The sequence below is a fragment of the Podarcis liolepis genome, assembly GCF_965112155.1.
Source record: "Podarcis liolepis genome assembly, chromosome: 6".
Taxonomy (NCBI): Eukaryota; Metazoa; Chordata; class Lepidosauria; order Squamata; family Lacertidae; genus Podarcis; species Podarcis liolepis.
The window spans coordinates 41,192,041-41,211,975 of NC_139559.1; the positions used below are offsets into that span (position 1 = coordinate 41,192,041).

General features: G+C 43.5%; 1 protein-coding gene across 8 annotated transcripts in view; it reads left to right on the plus strand.

Annotated features, from left to right (window-relative positions):
- Positions 1-19,935, plus strand: part of BLACAT1 (BLACAT1 overlapping LEMD1 locus) — an 84,094-nt gene that overhangs the window by 43,426 nt on the left and 20,733 nt on the right. For 2 of the 8 annotated variants that reach the window (XM_083509143.1, XM_083509144.1), the window contains exon 1: positions 10,764-11,055. The exons of 5 other annotated variants lie outside the window; for them this stretch is intronic. The gene's annotated coding sequence lies outside the window, so the exon portion shown is untranslated. Of the gene's footprint in view, positions 1-10,763; positions 11,056-11,774; positions 11,798-19,935 lie in introns of those variants that run through there. One more of the 8 variants, XM_083509149.1, reaches the window with a different exon arrangement.

Below are 19,935 nucleotides of genomic sequence, written 5' to 3' on the forward strand. Positions count from 1 at the left end.
TAAGGCATGCCTGATGAAGACTGAAGAAATCCACACTTAGTGGGTGAGATGCATCTAATGTACACAGGGAAGTTGGTGCCCAAATTAAAGTAAACAATTGTTTGGGTTTTCATTTAATTGTTCTTTCAGCTTTGACCACAGATTACCAGGAACAACATTTACTTATTTTACTTACTGACAATGAAAAGGTGATTTGGCATATTTTATATCATCAATTATTTCTAAAAGTCTTTTGATGTGGAAATGGGTTTTGGAGGAATGCTCTCTTGGCAGGATATCAGCCAGCCTTCTTGCTCAAAGATCTTTCCTGCAACCTCCTACCTGCCCCACCCCCAAGTGTTATTGTTGGAGCAAAACAGTTTTTACATATATTCCTCTGTGGGAATTAAAGTTTAAGGCACTTCACTGGAGCAACTGACCTGTGTTTTGTCAAAACACAAGGAACCTGAGCATAGTAAAGAGGTTACAAGTAGAAATCCAATGGTTTGCTCACCCAATTCCAAATGGCAGAGGTAACCTGAGCAAGTATATGGCAAATAGGTGTCCTGCTTTCTCTTTGCTTTTATTCCAAGTTTCTAAATGTCAGATGGGGGCTAACTTCCAGGATATCCTAGGTCTACTCTACAGTAGTACCTCGGGTTACAGACACTTCAGATTACAGACACTTCAGGTTACAGACTCAACTAACCCAGAAGTAGTACCTCAGGTTAAGAACTTTGCTTCAGGATGAGAACAGAAATCGCGTGGTAGTGGCGCGGCAGCAGCAGCAGGCCCCATTAGCTAAAGTGGTGCTTCAGGTTAAGAACAGTTTCAGGTTAAGAACAGATCTCCAGAACAAATTGGGTTCTTAACCCGAGGTACTACTGTATTAATCTTCAGGTTTTGTGAGTCATGCTGCTCTCTTATGCCAAACACCTATTATTGTGCAGGAAAGCAGAGCTCTAAAGTATCTACAAGAGTGCAGCCCGCTGGATATTGTGGACTACAACTCTCATCTTCCCTGAACGTTGGCTATGCTGGCAGGGGTTGATGGGAGTTGTGGTCCCAAACTTCTGGTTGCTCCAGGAATATATATGCTCCAGGAATATATATGCAATCTATATTTCAATAGTTTGGGAGATGAGAAGAACGCTGCTGTCTGGAGGACAACTTCTATTCTTTCAGGCTAATATGAAGTCATTTGTTAGCAAGTGCCACAGGAGCAATAGCAGCTTGCGCTCTGACCCTGGATCACTTGCGGTCAAACTTAGTTGCAAGGCTTCTCTCGCTGGCATCTCCTAAGCAGGACCACAAGCAGCTGACAGGGGCAGATATCACGGCCTAATAGACAGATAAAGTGTCAGGCTGAGGCAGCATTCATCAACTTGGTGCCCATCAGCCCCGACTTCATTCAACACCTTACCCAGCCAATGTTACTCCTTAGGTGAAACTGAGCCACTCATACACTCTCAGTTTAACTTACCTCACAGGGTAGTTATGAGGATAGTATGTTATGCATGCCACCCTGGGGGAAGGATTGAAGCCAGCTAAAACGAGAAGCTCGTTACAAGTTCATTAAGGTTATTGCCACTGTTTCACAGTAACAGCTATCTAATATGGTTTTCGCAATTAGCATACGTATCAAACCTCTTGATGATGATTATCTTTATTGTTCTCTTAACATGCACATTTGGGGAAATACTGCATAATGGCTGCTCAGCCTGTGCAGTCTGTACACACATAAGAAAGGTTTGACAATCTTTGAGTGGCCAATGGACCAAATCCTTTTTGACACGATTGAGGGGGCTTCCAAACTGTCCCTATTTTGCATGAGGGATTCAAGCACACACCAGTAGTCAACATGGTGCTCTCCAGATGTTTCAGACCATAGTTCACATCATCTCTGGTTTTTGACCACACTGACTCACACCCACTTGCAAATCTGATTCTTTGGGGAGTAATCAATGTGGTGCTCTCATTGTCATCTGACTGGACACTGTCAAAGTAGGATGCTGAACTAGGCAGGCCTTTGCAGACCCTCCAAGTGTCCCTAGTTTCCAGGGATGTCCCTGATTTAGAGAAGCCGTCCAGGTTTCTTATTTGAACCTGGAATGTCCCGCTTTTCCTTAGGACATCCCTATTTACATTGGAGAAACGTTGGAGGGTATGGAGTTATCCGACCCCCCAAGCTGTCTGAAGGCAATCCTGTATAGAGAAGGGTTTGTTTTTTAATGTTTAATGTTTTATTAGGTTTTTATATATGTTGGAAGTTGCTCAGAGTGGCTGGGCCAACCCAGTAAGTGTGTGCGGTATAAATAGTAAAATAATCATTATGGAATGGGACGTACAGTACCTATTTTCATCAGAGAAATATTGGAGGGTATGCCTTTGGTCTGAATTTAATATAAGGGCATGATCCTGCTGGATCAGACCAATAGCCCATCTTATTTTTGGTCTTTGTGGAAGCCTCCCAGAGTGGCTGGGGAAACCCAGCCAGATGGGTGGGGTACAAATAATAAATTATTATTATTAATGTTGTTGTTGTTGTTGTTGTTGTTGTTGTTGTTGTTGTTGTTGTTGTTGTTGTTGTTGTTGTTGTTGTTATCTAGCATCCTCTTCTCACGGCAGCCAAACAGATTCTTGTGGGAAACCTGCACACAAGAGAACTCTCCCCTTTTGTAGTTTCTAGAAACTGGTATAGCAATACTTGGATTTGGGTAGGAAACAGCTGCTTTGGATTTTATGAAATGGGAAAGACAATGTACTAGGAATAGCACCGCCTGCCTATTTGCAAGCTTCTGCACCTCATAATTACATAAACGTTTCCAATGTTTACAACCTCAAAGTGATTCTTATTCTTTAGCCTGGATTTCCCACTGCTTGAGGAAGGGAAACCATCTTTAGAAGGTATATACCTCCCTAAAATGACTTGATGGGAAAGTAATACGGATAGTCAACAATACCACTATTCTATACCACTTTTCAATGTACAGAATGCTTTGCTTTTCTTATCTCACAACTCTGTTATGAATCTGTCACATGAACCTTGCAAACCACTTTGCTTGTCAATGAATAATTCAGCTTTGTCAGCCAAAAAGTGGGCATCCCTCCTAAAATAAACAATCTCAGCTGGTTTTCTTCCAATAATAATTCACAGCCTAATGTGTTGATTCAGATCTGTGATGGTGAAATGTGACATTATTATGCTACTGTACTGCAGTATGGAGCGCAGTGGTTCGATAGATCCACTTTATCTTTTGTCAAGTTAGACAGGAGATTCACTGTTGTCTAGGCTCTGTCTGTACTACATTTTTATGATGGATTAGTTATTACTTGAGGAAGGGCTGTCGCTTGGTGCCAGAGTACATGCTTTGCATGTTGAAGGTCCCCAGTATCAGCAGGTATGACTAGGAAAGATTCCTGCCTGAAACTGCCTGAAAAATACAGTAGACAATATTGAGCTAAATGGACCAACGGTTGACGTGGCATGTGCTAAGATTAAAAAAGATCGTGCGAGGGCATATTATCTTCAGTTGCTGACCTTTCTCCAGGGCCTTCACAAAACCTAGATTTCAAGTAATGCCATCTGTATATCTTGAAGGGAGTAAACAGTAGGAGCAAAAACCTTTTGGGATGTAATCATATTGGACATATAATTCACTATTTGCTATTCTGTCCCTTATGTGACCACAGCAATATGACAAGTATTTCTTGATTTCTAGGCAGACTGACGTGATAATAACAGTACTATACAGATGTACCACAATGCATAAGGAGGAAATTTAGTGTCCTCCAATAATAATAATAATAATAATAATAATAATAATAATAATAATAATAATTCTCTTTCTCCTCTTGCCCTTTCCCTTTTTTCTTATTGCCTTCCTTCTGGGTCTGTCCTGGTTAACATATCCTTTCACCTAGTTTTCCTCTTGGTTGGAAGATTTCAGTTTCAGCTTTATATATATAGATCTGGTTTGCTTAGCCAGAACTTAGCACAAATCAGCAGGTTCCTGGGCTGAAGATCACAGCTGCTGCACTTCTCCCCTGGTCCTGGGGCTGTTTGGCTTAGTGTTACTTTCAAAGCTGGGCCAGTGGTTTGTCTCACTCCAGACAATCTGCAAGCCGCCATCAGTGTTTGTTCTTGGGCTATCACTTGTGATTTGTCTGGTAGGACACAAACCATGAGTTTGGGTTCAGATGTAATGCTAAGCCAAGCTATGGTTTAACCCTGGGTAGTGAGGCAGCAGCAGGACTGAGGGAGAAGTGCTAAGGGGAATCGGTTGAAGGGAGTGTTGAGGATGAAGAGTGGACATGGCAACATTGCAGCTCCTCTTATTTACAGCATTTCTGCATCACAGTGGAAAGTTCTGCTTAGTTTTTTTTCATCAATAAAATGTTAATAGCAACAAAAATCAACTATTTCCCCACAGTATTGGGTTAAAACATAACAATCAATTATTTGTAAATAACCAGGTTTATTACCTATATGTTGCCAGGAAACTATGCATCCTTTTTAAAAATATGAATTCTGTTAATGATTTTAACTGAATTGGCTTAATTGTGTGGTAAATATGTTGGACATGGCTTTTCTTTATAATAGATGATTAACAAATATTGTAAATCTGCATTATATCTTGCTGTTTGCTAGTCGGTTGAGATTTCGTCTTTGGTTAGATGCAATAAAGTACATATCAAAACTGACTCGGTCCAAGACAGCCTCCTCGGTTTAATGTACTCCTAGCTTTTGGAGACTAATGTGTTAACTTGCGCTTCCTTGATGTGGTGCTGTAGAAATTTTTCTTCATCCACCTCCCATGCTTTAAAAATTGTTCTGAACATTGGTTTTAGATTTCCCCCACCCACCTTGATTATGTTTTGTGCAGCTGCATTAATTAGACCCCAATTGTGAGCATCACGAGAGATTTAAATATAAAAGAAAAAGAAGCATGTGACAATACATTTTGCTGTGTAGTTGCATCCCCTCCTTCCATTTCTTTGTCTTAAATATATTCTGTGTTTAATTTGTTAAATATATTCTTTGTTAAATGCTTAATTTCCCAGATGTTGGGACTCATGCCTCATTCAAAAACTGTACGCTCCAACATACGATCCCTTTTCTTTAATCCTAGATGAGAAAGGGTTGCCTATGATGATTTGGAGGGCGGAGGGAGGTGAATACGGCCTGCCCTTTCCCACAGTGTGTCCTGTCTGAAAACCAGTGAGCCCAGGAGGGACGGGTTATGACTCAGTGGCACATCTCTGGGTAGGGCTGGAAGAGAACCCTGTCTGAAATCCTGGAGACCTGTTGCCAATCAATTTTATCTATTTATTTATTGCATTTATACCCCATATTTTTCTCTAAGGAGCTCAAGACACGATTCTCTCCCTCCTCATTTAATCCCCGCAACAATCCTGTGATGTAGGTCTAGCTGCAAGGCACTGAGTGGCCCAAGGTCACCTGATGAGTTTCATGGCCGAGTGGGGATTTGAACCCTGGTCTCTCAGCTCCTAGTCGAACACTCTAACCACTGTACCACTCTGGCTCTCAATCAATGTAGACAATGCTGAGCTAGATGGACCCAACAGTCTGACACCGTACAGAGCAGCTTCTTGTGTTCCTATTTTCCTATCCCCTTTTGCTCCCAGCTCATTATGTACTTCAAGCTCAGCCTTTTATCGTAAGAAGAGAATACAGATGGATTCCTCCCCTCCCTTCTAAATAGATGTCTCCCCCCCCATCCTTTTCTTCTGAAGCTCAGGGAGCTCTACAGCCAGAGGAAAGAGCTCTGGTGGGTGGCTTGTGATGTGGGCCCTGTACGACTGTCAGTTGCGTTGCCAGGAGTTCTTTTCCTTCCTTGGCATGTACTGTTTAACCTGCCTCTGGATAGTAACAAGGGTCTCATCAGAAGCTCAAGAATGTGTGTAGTCATGGTAAACAATGAGCTCTCAGAGGGGACAGAGCTGGGAGAAGAATGGGCATTCTGTCACACTCCCTGCAATCTCTCAGCTCCTTGGAGACCAGGCGTAACCTGTGGAATGAAAGCACCTGAGAGGCTGGAGGTGGAGAGAGCAAAGAAAGGGAGGAGGCAGCTGGGGACTAAATTAACCGGTGCCTCACAATATTAGGGGCACACAATAGGACATCTCCTACGACTTGTGTTTTAGAAACTAGAAACTCACACCCCCAGCTGCCATGGAACAAAACTGCTGGGGGCTCACAACGTTCTTGCTGATTGAAGGCCTCACAAAAGCCTTATAATGTCAGAGACTCAGAGCACGTATATAATCTGTGAGATTTTTGATGTCCAGTTTTACACACAGTTTTGCTATTTTATATCCCAGCTCTTCAAAAGGAGGCAGTGAAAGCTTGTGGATGCCCTAAACCTAAAGGCTGATAAATCACCCGGGCAGTTTTCAAAGCACAGGTACTTTAAGCTCATAAGGGTAGGCCAGCCGGATATTTCAAATGTACAGGAAGCTGCCTTATACCAAGATAGAGCACTGGTCCATCTAGCTTAGTACTGCCTACAATGGCTGGCAGCAGCTCTCCAGGATATCAGGCAGGAGTCCTTTCCAACCCTAACTAGAGAGGCCATGGGTTGAACCCGTGCTCTTTTTCAAGAAAAACATGTGCTCTACTACTGAGCTATGGCCCTTGCACTATTCTCCTCCTCAGACTAGCCAAGTTTTATTTAATGCTCCCACTTGAGATCTGATACAGATGTTTTGACTAGGGGATATGCAAGCTTTCTCTGGTTCACTCAAAAAATGCCTTGAGCTTTTGAAATGTTCAAGGTGAATGCCGGGGGGGGAGCCCCTGAGGTCTCTTCAAGCATTTAACTTTGAACACTTGAAAAGCCCAATATCCTGCTGCTCTGCCACCCATTCTGCCAGTCCTCCCACCCATGGGTGTCCATGGGTGTGGACAGAAGACAAGGAGACAGTTGCCCCCTCCCAGATCTCAGGACTCTTCCTCATTGACTGAAATGGGGAAATCAGCAAATACCTTTAACCCTTTTTCTTTCTTTTTTACAGAATTGGTCAACATTAGCAGGCATGGCAAGGCCTTTAGAGATCATCTTATGAGATCAAGTCTGTCAAATTCTACACAACTAGATACAAAGTGTGTGTGTGTCTGTGTGTCTGTGAGACACCTTGACAAAGTTTGAGGCTTTTAAAAAAAGAGAGAATAAAAGAAATGACTGTAACCTTTTAAATGAATCAGATGAAATGGTGTCAGTATTGGAATAAACAACCTGGGTACAGAAAGTTTCAGTACGTGACATTTTAGAACTGTGTATCATCATTCTTGCCACCATCCATTTTCTTCACTGCCACCACCAAGGGACTAAGGCTGCAGCCCTACGCCAGCTTACCTAGGAGTAAACCTAGCTCAACTTAATGTGCCTTCCTTCTGAGTAGGCATGTATTGTATAGGAATGTGCTGTGAGGGGCAGCATTGGGATCCTGCAGGATCTGCATTTCATGTTTATCTTGCAAGTCTATCCAACTGAATCATGAAAAAGTTTTCAGGCAGAAACCAGAATTGTGAAAGGTTGTCCTCAACTTAGATCTGTGAACTTCATGGAAAGTGGATTAGTGCCAGCTATTCACAGAGTTTAGTTCTGATGACATAAGCTAGGTACTTTCCATGCATTTTCTAGGAATAAGAGAATTTTTAAACGGGGCTAGTTTAGCCTAGCAATGAGTAGTCTTTCTGGACTTCACATCTCAATGTTACCGAAATCCCCTCTCCTCAAACAGGTTTCTTATTTCCATAGCTGAAGTTGTGGGGAAGACATTATGGACTCCCAGCCTTCCTTGCCTAATCTGATTCTTTGGGCACATTAATGGTATATTATCTGTTGTGGGACTTAATCTTCTTTGCCAGGCTGAAGTGGTGGCAGCATTTCCAGCTTTCACAGTGCAATGTAGTCTACATGAGGCTTACACCCATGTAAGTGCATAAGCTTTTCTTAGCGCACATTGGCTACAAGCATTACTTAAAGGCGTATTGGTGGTTCAGTGGTAGAATTCTTGACTGCCATTCGGGAGGCCCAGGCTTAATTCTTGGTCAATGCAACTCTCATTTGAGCGACCCTCAACTGGCACAGGGTGTCGCTAGATCTGGCTATTAACCAGAAGTTTGGCAGTTTGAGCCCACCCAGGGACGGCTGTGGGCAGGGAGTTGGACTAGATGACTATTGGGGTCCCTTCCAATACTACAGTTCTTTGATTCTGTGCTCCTAAGATCACTGAAATAAATGGGCTTGGATGCACCTGACTATATGTTGAACTGAGACGTCTAGGTCAACAGAGTTAATGGAGGAATTAAGTGTTGCGGCTGGTAGGAGTGGGAGGTTTGGAAGACACATTCTTAACTACATTCTCCTCCAGTTCTGAAGTTCCCCTGTGGGACATCTTAAAAGCTGTGTGCAAAAATAAAAAGTATGCGCCCAAGCAATCCAAATCCTGCACCAAGAAAAACTGAATACGTTTAGGGTGCAGTGGGCCCAAACCCGTTGACCTTCTTCCATGCAGGGACCATCCTTGCTGAACTTCAGACCCATGACTAAGACCTGCTTGTTCCAGAAGGCATGTTAATGTGGTGTTCAGTTTTCTGATAAATTTGCATTATTCTGTTATTTCATTCTCTGTATGTTCTGTTTTTATGTACCCTGCTTAGAAACGTGAATGATTAAGTGGTATATAAACGTCATAAATAAATACAATATTCCACCTTTCTGCCAAGGAATTCAAGGTGGCCTGCATGGTGTTCTTCCCCTTCTCGTTTTGTCATCACAACAACCTTGTGAGGCAGGATTAAATAAAGTCCCATAGCCTAACCTACCTCACAGGTGTGCTGTCAGGATAAATGCTCTCTTTGAACTTTCTGTTTATTATTTTAAAGCACATTTTATACCATCCTTCCTCCAGTGACCTCATGGAATTGTTCTTTCCTACCCTTATTTCAAAGGGACGCAGGTGGCACTGTGGTCTTAAACCACTGAGCCTCTTGGGCTCACGGATCAGAAGGTGAGCTCCCATTGCTCAGTCCCAGCTCCTGCCAACCTAGCTATTCGAAAGCACGTGAAAAAGTGCAAGTAGATAAATAGGTACCGCTCCGGTGGGAAGGTATACGGCATTTCCATGTGCTGCTCTGGTTTTGGTGTTCCGTTGCGCCAGAAGTGGCTTAGTCATGCTGGCCACATGACCTGGAAAAACTGTCTGCGGACAAACGCCAGCTCCCTTGGCCTCTAAAGCAAGATGAGTGCCGCATCCCCAGAGTCTTCCGTGACTGGACTTAACGGTCAGGGGTCCTTTACCTTTACCTTTTACCTACCCTTATTTCATCCTTACAATAATCCTGTTAGGTAGATTAGGTTGGGGGACAGTGACCTGTCCAAGTCATCCAACGGACAATCCAGATGTCATCCAGATGACAATCTAGCCACTATAACAGCCTTACCCAACCTAGTGCCTACCAGATGTTTAGCTGGGACTACAACTCCCATAACCCCAGGCCAGCATAGCCAATAGTCAGGGATGGTGGGAGTTGTAGTCCAACAACATCTGGAAGGCACTAGAGGTTGGGGAAGACTTCACTGCACCATACTAGCTCTCCGTTTTTCTTTTGTGCACTGGAAATAAGACCGTGTAGGAGGGTGCCAGAAGAACAGAATAACTTTAAAATTCTGAGGGACTTGCCTGCATTTGGTCAATGGAAAACATAAACATGTTCTCAGTCATTGACAATACACTGATCTAAGCTATTAAGGCATTTGTTATCAGTGGGGGGAAATTCTGGTAGCTGTTGGAGGCTAGCTCTGCTTCTTGGGTCCCATAATCCAGAGACCACATCCTCTTAAGATATATCTCCCCACAATGCCTCTACCCCCCTAAAAAAAAGTTTTTTGTGATAAAGGAGCCACAGCAGAGGATCTTCGCAAGGCAGGAGTTTAAAAAGCACATTCAGTACCAGAAGATCTAGGCATCCAGTCAAATATTTCCTTTGTTTGCCCCTTGTCCAGCTGCCAGTAAAGCCCTTTTGGAAAAAAGAAACGCATCCACCAGCTTCAATGTTCTCAGGATGCTAAGCCAGGACTGAATGGATTTTGCAAGGTGCTTAGTCACAGCAAGGGGGGAAAAGCTCATAATAAAAGAGGGCTCTAAGGCATAGCGGAATATTGATGCTGTCACTTCAATGGTTGGGCGAGTGATAAAAGGCAGGGATAAGTGTCTGTATCTCATCCTTGAAAATCTCGAGGCTGGGAAGGCGCTGCCTGTTTGGGGCAGGGAGAGGCTGTAGGGCAGGGAAACAGCTGTGACCAGACAGGGATGGGTGAGCCCTTTCTGCCATGCCTCCACAGAGGAGGAGAGGCCTTCCAAAACAGGGGAAGCTGGGGAGGGGTGGAGGGGAGCTTACACCCCAGGTTCTTGGCTGCAACAGCTTAGCAGGAGGGACATGACTAATACACATCCCACTGGGGGAGTTAGATCAAAGGCAGTGAAGTAGATACAAGAGGTTTCTGCTTCACAGGATCTGGTTAAATAGAGCCTTTGTTACCAGGGCCCTCCAGAGTCAGGAATGGAGAAATACCTGATCTCTCCCAGCCTCCCCCCACCCGGCCGCCTCCACCACCGCCAAGAGCCTTGATGCGGAATCAGTTCAAGTATGAAGCACAACAGTAGCTGCTTGGCTACTGCCGGAGGAACCTAGAGGGAGGGGAGAGGAGGGGGGAGATGACGGGAAGGGAGGGGTCCTGGGCTTCACACACACACACACAAAATGAGTCAGGTTTAGTTGGACACACAGCTCAGATTTCCGAAGCTGGAGTGGAAAGCAGCGTGCTCAGGGCTAGCCACCAGCTGGATTGCCTGGGTGCTTACAAGCGGGACAATCTTTTCCTGAAGCTCTGATGGGAGGTCTAGGAAAGACAAAGCCTGGCCTGGCTTCTTGTCACCAGCTTGAGGGCTTGATGCTTCTACCTGGTGCTGTCCCTAAGGCCTGCATCCTTCCCACCTGCCTGCCTTGGCACCCTCTCCGCTGCCAGGGGGTTTTGTCTGCTGAAGGTGAGATCATCTGCGTCTAGTGGTCAGACCAGAGACTTCAGAATAAGTCTCAGGTTCGGTCCTTTTCATTTGGAGAGGGGTGTGCATGTTGTATGTGCAGCGTGGCGACGAATGGTTTGGCAGCAGGGGGGAAGTGGAGGTGGTGGTGAAAGGTGTGAGCGTTTAGAGAGCACCAGGTTTGAGACCACTCTGGTTCGTTTATGCCTTGACCCACTGCATCTACCCTTACAACTAATACATGGGGGATGCAGTGTGGCAAAAGAGCTGGAGGGTTTGTCGGCTTTCTGTGTACGTTTAGGTGCAGAGCGTGCACCTATTCTTTTATTCTTTTTCACACAAAATATTTCTATACTGCCTTTCATTTGAAATCGCAAGGCGGTTTACAGTAAAAAGAATAAGAACAAATAAATATTAAAATTATGATACAGACTAAAACAGCGGCCGACAGACCAGTGAAGGAATAAAATTAAGAAATACAACCAACTGGTACAAATGACCAGCAAACATTAGAGAAATTAACTGAGTTTTTAGCAAGTGCAAAAAGGCCTTTAGACGGGAGATGGCTCCATAGAGAAGACTAATCTGTGTTAGTGATTGAACATAGAGTTGTAGGTCATTTGAAGCTAATTAATCTGGAATAAAAGGCTATGACTTTTGGTGCCTTCACAAATGATGCTAAGATGACTTTTTGTGCATTGAACAAGCTGCATGTCCCACTAAATCCAGTGGTCTTTATTCACAGGTAAGTATGAATACTGTTTGTAGTTTAAGGTTTTGAACACTTACTTGGGACTAAACTCCAATGAACTTAGTGGGACTTTCTTCTGAGCAAGCATATATGATTGTACTGTTAGATGGGATGTCTTGTTGTGATTAATGGTGCCAACATGCCATATTTAATATATGAGCTCAGTCAAAGCAGGTTTTTAAATTTGGTTTATAATGGGAAATCCAAAAATGTTCAAGCATCACTTGTGAAACTGGCCTTTATGTATGCATTGCTGAAATTCCCTTCAGGCTGTATCTATGCATGTACAGTTGTTTGTCTGAAAGGGTGTACACTTGATGACTTGTACAGCCAACTATTGAGTACACAGACTGCACACCCACTGAACATTATGTTACATGAGAATAACTGTGAGCATACAGCTCAGCTATTTGTGTACACAGGTACACATATAGTACCCTTGATGAAGGTAATGCCTGAACACCCCTACTGAGAAGGCAGAAGGAGCAGAATGGGAGGTCTCCATTTTTTCTTTCCCCCTCTGTACAACCATAGTGCAGAATACTGCCATCTTTGACTATGTAGGCCGTAAAGGAGCCACTTCCACTGCCATACTTGCTCCTGGTGGTTGCATGGCTGGTAGCAGTGATATCATCAGGATAGGTCTCTGGGGCAGAAGTCTAGGACACCATGAATCAGAATGAATGGGAGAGGAGGACCCAAAACACTGTGGGCTTAGCTAACCACATTTTATTTTATTTTTTAAGTAAGGGATATAACACACATCACCATTTAAAAGAGAGCAGTCCCCCTAAATATATAAAAGTTCAGAGTCTAAAATTACCTAACTGCACTATGAGCTGGTAGAAGTGGGAAGTTTCCAGAGAGACCTCACTTTAAGCTTGCATGACACTTCTGCAAAACAGGAGCTGCACTCTATGGTTCATTCCCATGACCTTTTAGTGGGGGAAAATATATCGTACATATAGCATATTATGCATGCCCTGAGGACACCACATAAGGCTGCTGCCCATACAAATGCAGCTAGACACGTAGCTTTCCGGACTGTGTAAAAGGAGAGAATAAAGTTAACAGATGTTGCAGTGAAATGGAAGGTGCATGTATAAGACAGAGATCCTCTTAGCAGCTGTTGGAATTATGACTGGACATATAGTTTGAAACACAGAGCATGCACAGAAGATTACAGCTTTGTACTGACTGTTCTATAGGACATTGTCCATGATACATGACCTTATAAAAGCATATGGTGAGGGCACTCACAGCCATGTCTCCTGTGATCGACACAACCAAACCACCCTAATTTCTGCACTTAAATGAACCATGAACTAATCAAAGTTTTAAAACAAAAATGTTAAACAAGAAAGGGGTTTTTGTGTTGTGTTCGTTCATGATCAATTCAGCTTTTTTTAGCACTATGGAGTGAGCTAGTGAGAAGCACCCTGCAGCTGTGAAAGGTATGCATATTTATTTATTTCCCCATCTTCCACCAAAGAGATCAAGGCACTGTACATAGTTTTCACACACACACACACACACACACACACAGAGAGAGAGAGAGAGAGAGAGAGAGAGAGAGAGAGAGAGAGTTCTCACAACAATCCTATAAGGTAGATCAGACTGAGAGACAGTAACTGACCTAAAATCAACTTCGGCTGAGCTTCATGGCTGAATGGGAATTTGAATCCAGGTCTCTCCTCTTAAGCCAAACACTTCATCTACCACATCATACTGGCTGCCATGTATTTGTGATGGGTGTTTATGGATGATGGGGATCATTCATCTGAGCTTGCCTAGATTTTGCAGCAGGTCATGCACTGGACATCTTCCCAGCACACACAGACACACACCCACCACACACACCACACACACCACACACACCACACACACACGCACAATGCTGCTTATTGCTCTCATAGAGGTAATGACTTTCTTATAAATACACATATATACATACTTTTTCTGGCTTTGGAAAGGAATAGTTAGGTCAGAATTGAGAGCTCATGTGCTTCGATAGCCAGTAATGTTAGACAAAGTCATACCAGATGTTCCACATTGTAGGATGCAAGGTTCGCTGCCGAGACAGACAGACAGACAGACAGAGCGCGCTAGCTTTCTGAGGTTGCTTGAAAATAGCAGTTTCAGAAGTCTTGGGGAAAAAGATGGATGTGGAAGTTCTTCCTCTACCAGCCATCCTCCTGTCTTGGTTAAGTTAGTAAATAAGCACTGTTGTTGAGCAAGCATGAGTCAGAGCAGTGTTTGTACAGAGAGAAAAGTAAAAGGCAGAGAGCCAAACCTTCAGCTGGCCAAACTCATGTAAGTTCATTGATTTCCACAGGCGCTCGGCAGATTTAGCCCACAAATCCCATCTTGAGCACAAGGTGCAGACACATTCATTAAAGAGCAGGAACTGTTCTCATCTGTAGGAAGGAGCACTGGGGAGATTTTGTTCTTCTCTAATTAAAGCATTTTCCTTATTCCAAGAGCCCTTCTTTCTTTTTGTAGTTTCCCCGGCCTAAGCACCGAGAGAGGTTCCTTTGAAAAGGCAGCTGAGGAGAGAGACCATCCACCTGAAACGCGGGAGGCGGAAATCGTACACTCAGTGCAACTCTCTTTATCCCTTTTGTCTGGGAACTACAAAAAGAGAGAGAGAGTCTTGTTTTGTACACCTTTCAGAGCTCCACAGGCTGGCATTCATTCATTTCGGGCCATTTTCATGAGTGATGCTTAAATCAGGTCTCGCATTTCTTGTGTCTGTAAATGGAATTAAAACCTACATTGACTGGAAAATGTACATTTGGTTTAAAAAAAGTATTTCCCTCTCCCTTTCTGACTTGCATAACATTCACAGAGGACACATTTCAGGCTGAAAGGCAGCATTGCATATTTGTGCAAACAACTCAAGTTGGGGACTTGTATTCAAAGTTGCGTTTTTCTTATATGCCTGCTGCCTGCCATGCCTACAAAGGGGCATTTGAAATGCATGCTTGTGGGAAAATGCTGGAAAATAATTCACTGCTGAAAGAATGGCAAGTGGCTTCTTTTTCACTGATGTATTATCTTTCCGTATCTTACAGAAAATTGCCAGCAGTTGTGCGCCTCTGCATGAGCCGCTGAGCATCATACACATAAAACCTATAGTTGTGAGCATAGGGAGTGCATATCTGAAATTGGCCTTGCTTGCCTCGCCATGTCTTGTAGGAAAAATACAAATGCAGAACAATTGGGCTACAGTAAATTTTCAAACTCAATTTGGCATATCCTGATTTCACTGTGCAGCATGGTGCAATGTTACTCAAATGTAGCCAGCTGTGACTGGTTTGGGGGCTATTTGTCATATAATACTTTGAGAGCTGGCTTTTTCAGAGGCTTGGCAATTCCTCTTCCCTTTGTGTCATGGTTAGCAAACAGATCCCTTGCAGTGATGTTTCATGAAAGGGGCAACGATCAAGCAAATTATACATGTTTATACGTGCAAATGTTTAAAATGTTTTAAATTCTTAAGAGAGATTTTTGAATTGAATTGGAGAATCTGAGGTGAATACAAAAAGATTTGAAGGTTGATTTCAAATTTAATTCATCCAGTGAAAATATCTGGGCTCAATCCTAGAGACTTGCGCTATATGATCTTTGTCAAATCCATTTTACTCCTCTTCTTTCAGGAGAGCTTGGAGTGCATCATTATTTTCAGAAGTTCTTCAAAGTACAGCCAGCTTCCCAAGTGTCTAGCAGTCAACATGCTCTGCTGATCCTTTAGCCAAATCCTAGCAGTGCTGGATACTTTTATATGGGCTGTGCTATCTGGCTCCACATGTGCCTGGGGGGCTTGCTGGAGCAATCAGGAACTTGTGGATTTCACTTTTGAATTTATTGAGACTCATTCTAAGATATCTCCTGCTCTGCAAAAGCAGGATGAGGCCACTAAAAGCTTATCTCAAGAGATGAGCGCAAACAGACAAAGGAAATTTCATTAGGGCTGAGCTTAGAGTAGACTGGAAACTATCAAAGTGGATCAATTACTGAGGACATGACTAGCCAAGGTAGCATTTCCTGGAATGCCTCTGTAATGTGGAACACTGGAGACACAGTCAAGGTGGCCCCTTTTCATCCCCTTCTTTTGTATTTTTCTAAAGTCGTTCCGCTTATCCTCCTTAAGCCCTCTGCTGTGGTCTATGGCTTTTTATTCCTATGTGATTGCTTTTCATAACTCATGTAGGGCTAAAAGCCATGGGCTACACAGAGGAATAATCCACTTTCTTGGGCACCTCAGCAAAGCTGTGTGAAATACAGATCCCTTAATGCTATCCCTCCTTCGTTTAATAAAACCAAACATCCATATTTATTTGTAACCAACGGTGAATGAAAAAGAGGCTAGGGTATAGCGAGGCTTAGCTGGGCGAATGTGGCAAGGAATACTTAGCAAATGAATGTACAGAGGTGAAGGGACTGGTCTCTATACTTCTGGGCTTCTTCTTTCCATCCAGAGGTCTGAACAGCCACTGCAGTGCTCAGGATACAGCTCAGTTGTTGTGAGATGTTTCCTTTTTTTAAGAAAAACACACACCAAACCTCTGCTTTCAAACCCAGGGCCCAAAGATTCCATTGCCTCGCAAAAAGCCCATCATAATAAATGCTCTGAGCAGAATGCAGAGCCATTTCCATGAAAGATACACCGAGTGATGGTAGTTAACTAGGCGCGCCGAGAGCAGCTACCAGGTAATTAGAGACACTTTCTCACAGTCAGGTTCCACAGGTGTCCCAGCCAACAGCTGAGGGAAGCTAAGAAATTGAAAAGTTTGACTTTTCAGCCCACAGCACAGTTACAATAATTTTTAGACCAGCACTCCGGAAGACATGGATTTCCTGCCACTAGGGAATCTGCAAATGAAAACTGCTTCCTTTTAAAAGTGCATACCAGCCACATAAAAAGCCCTCCTCCTTAATATGTATGTGGTGCCAAATTCCTGGGTACAAACATACATGTGGAGTTCTGATTTCTGATGACATTCTCACAGCAGAGTCCTAAACATGTTTCTTATGTCCCACTGAGTACAACGGATCTCCCTCTGCTTAAGAAGGATTGTTGCTTTTAAGCATACTCTGCCAAAAAGGCAATCAGCTGAATTTTGATAGCATATTGTTGGAGAGAGCCACTTCACGGGTACATTTGGAGAGCCTGATATGCCAAAATCTGGGCATTTTAGCATGGTCTTATCAGCTTTTCAACCGGCTTCCCTAGCTGTGCCTTTGGCAGCCGTTGGGTGTCCAAACACCAGCAGGTGATAATATTTATCTACATGCTGTTATATATATAAAAAATCACCTGCTGATTTCTGCAGACAGGAGCAGCCGATAACACTTTCCTCCGGGCTATAAAAAGTTCCAGCTGCTAATTTTTGCAGATCAAGCAGCTAATAAAAGCAAATGTGGCAGACCAAGCCAGTTTGGGGTTTTCTGGTCAGTTGGCAATCCAGCTGTGGTTAGTGCCTCTGAGAAGCACATGTTGCTTACTGTAAACAGCTGCCAATCTTATCACTGAATGACTGGGTAGTCGTGTATTTGTGTATGGATAGGTTATTTTGAAAAGTGGGTGGGTGGAGGTCTTCCTCCACCTCCTACTCCTTTATATCTAGGCGTATGATATATGAGACTTCTTTCTAACACGACCACCCTAGAAAATGCACCTCTGCTCCTATGGCAGACACTCCCTTTGTGTGCTGCAGTGCCAACTGCAAAGGTCATACCACACACCTGCTTTTCTGATTGTATTTCTCGTCGCGGTGAATGAAGGGGACTTGGATGGCCAGTGCCTAATTAACTAGCAATAATAGGAAAAGGGATGGAGGGGGATAAAGAACCCATTTAACCAGCTTCTTTGTTGCAAACCAAAATGTTTTCTTGTGCTGGGAAAGTAATGAGCAAAATCCCCTTTGCCTTTAGCCGAGCCTGAATTGGAACAAAACCCCTATGGAATGTACAGGCCTGTTTTCGCTTTTTCCGCTCCCCAATTGTATCTCTTAATGATCAGGGCAGCTGCATCTGGGGCCCAGGAGCTTTTGAAGGCCAGACTTTTAAATGGTCAACATTACTGAAAAGGATTGAGGAGCAGCTCTTCTCAAACCCTCAACCTTCCCTGTGTGGCACTTGCTCACTTCTGCTACTTTCTGATCCCCAAGTTAGTTCATCTGGAAGAGGTAGCCAGTACAGTCCATTAAAATGATGATGATGATGATGATGATGATAGAATCCATAGGGACAGTAATCCTTTTATGAGGATCAAAGGGGCACTTCCAGACTGAATCCCATCCCAAAATAATGACAACCACATACCAGCAAATTCAGGTTGTGTAATTAAAGCTGGTTTAGAGCTCCTGTAGAACAAACTTGCTTCCCCAAAGGACTCTGCAGTAAGGGAAGGGATGGGGAAATGCAGTGGAAAGTGTGTGGCAACTTTTGCTTTGTCGCAATGTCATCAAGCCTCTCCACAAACCAATCAGAATGAATGCTCAACAACTAGGTTATCTAGAAGCACCCTAGAACTCTGTACAGTGTGTATTCTGGGGCTTGACAGCTGGCTAGGAAAATGACCCACTTGGCCAACTCTTATGTCTTTAAAGGCAGCTAGCTGCCTTTCAGTAGGTGAAGCTTTTCATGACCATCAGACATGTATTATTGGTGTTTCATGTCTGCTGATGAAGGTGCTGTTAAATGCACAGGAGCAGTGGCCAGTAAATAAGTAGCAATCCTGGCTGGAACAGAGAAGAAAAGAAGATCTTCTCTTTGGGGTGGGAGTGGGGGAATATATTAGCTGAATCTGTGTCTAGCACTAAGCAGGACTCACAAAACCCTTGTAAAGCAGACAATGAACTAAACTGATAATCTGGTGATCTCTGTAACAGCCAAGCGAGATATTGATTTTAGAAACAACATGCTAAGCATACAGGGACAATAGAATCGGAATTGAGCAGTGTTCCTGAGTGGTTGCAGGACTGCATATAGTTCCACCTTAGACAGCCCCATCTCAGATGGCAGAAGGTCTGGACTGCGTATTCTAATTGCTTGTAATTGTAATGCTTCTCCTGCTAATCTAAGAGACAGGGATAATTTGTTTCTCTGTTTAATTAAATATTGAGCGCCCAACATCCTTTTTTATATTCCAGACACAGGAGACAGCCAATTGTTTGTAAGAGCAAATTTTTATATTCGTATATCAACAGATTCAAGAAACAGTAAGTGAGGTTGTCCCCAATAAATATTCGTTTGTTTAGCAGAGAGGCTCTGAACAAATTTATCACCAAGTTTTTGTAATGTAGGTTAGATCTTTGTCCCTCACACTTTGTGTCACTCTTCTTTATGCTATTGATTTTCCTTTTAGCAAAGCAGATACCAAAAGAAGCACTCTGTTCCTGCAATGCTCCCATCGGACGGCAAGGACGGCAAGAGAAAGTGTTTCGTTTTGTGTAGGGCTTTGTCAATAGGATGGGTAAATTAGTGTGACAATGTCATCTAATGGTTGAAATTATAGGGGGAAAGGGAGGGGAACCTTAATGGAATACGTGAGCCATTGCCCCCAAATTGTACCCAAACCATAAGTATATCAAAAAGTCCTGCTGGATCAGATCCAGATGCAATCTAGTCCAGCATTCTCAGAGCTGGCACAAGGCTTTAGGGGCCCCTGCATGGTGCTGCTGGAGGTGCCTCTCATTCCCTCACAGCCACGACTGTACAGTATTTTTCTGCAGTGGTAGCGCCACTGCTACCCGCCATCTTCCCCACTGGGCACTCAGATGGTGTTTTAGCAGTAAGTGGCAATGCCACTGTTGAAAGGGGGGGTGAAGCTCAACTGAGAAAAAGAGCTTAAAGCAGCAAAATGAGGCAGGATGGGCTTAACTTAAGGTTACCAGACGTCCCCGTTTCCCAGGGACAGTCCCCAGATTTACAAATCAGTCCCCATACAAAATCCATTGAAGTTGAAAAGTGTCCCTGGATTCACTGAAAAAAATCTGGTAACCTTAGCTTAACTCTCTGTTTGAAGGTGCTCTCATTAGTCTGTATATTGATCTTTCCACCAAGGCTGGACCTGGGCAGCTTGCTTCTTGAGCCCCACCTCCCTTGCAAGCACAACATGCCGCTGC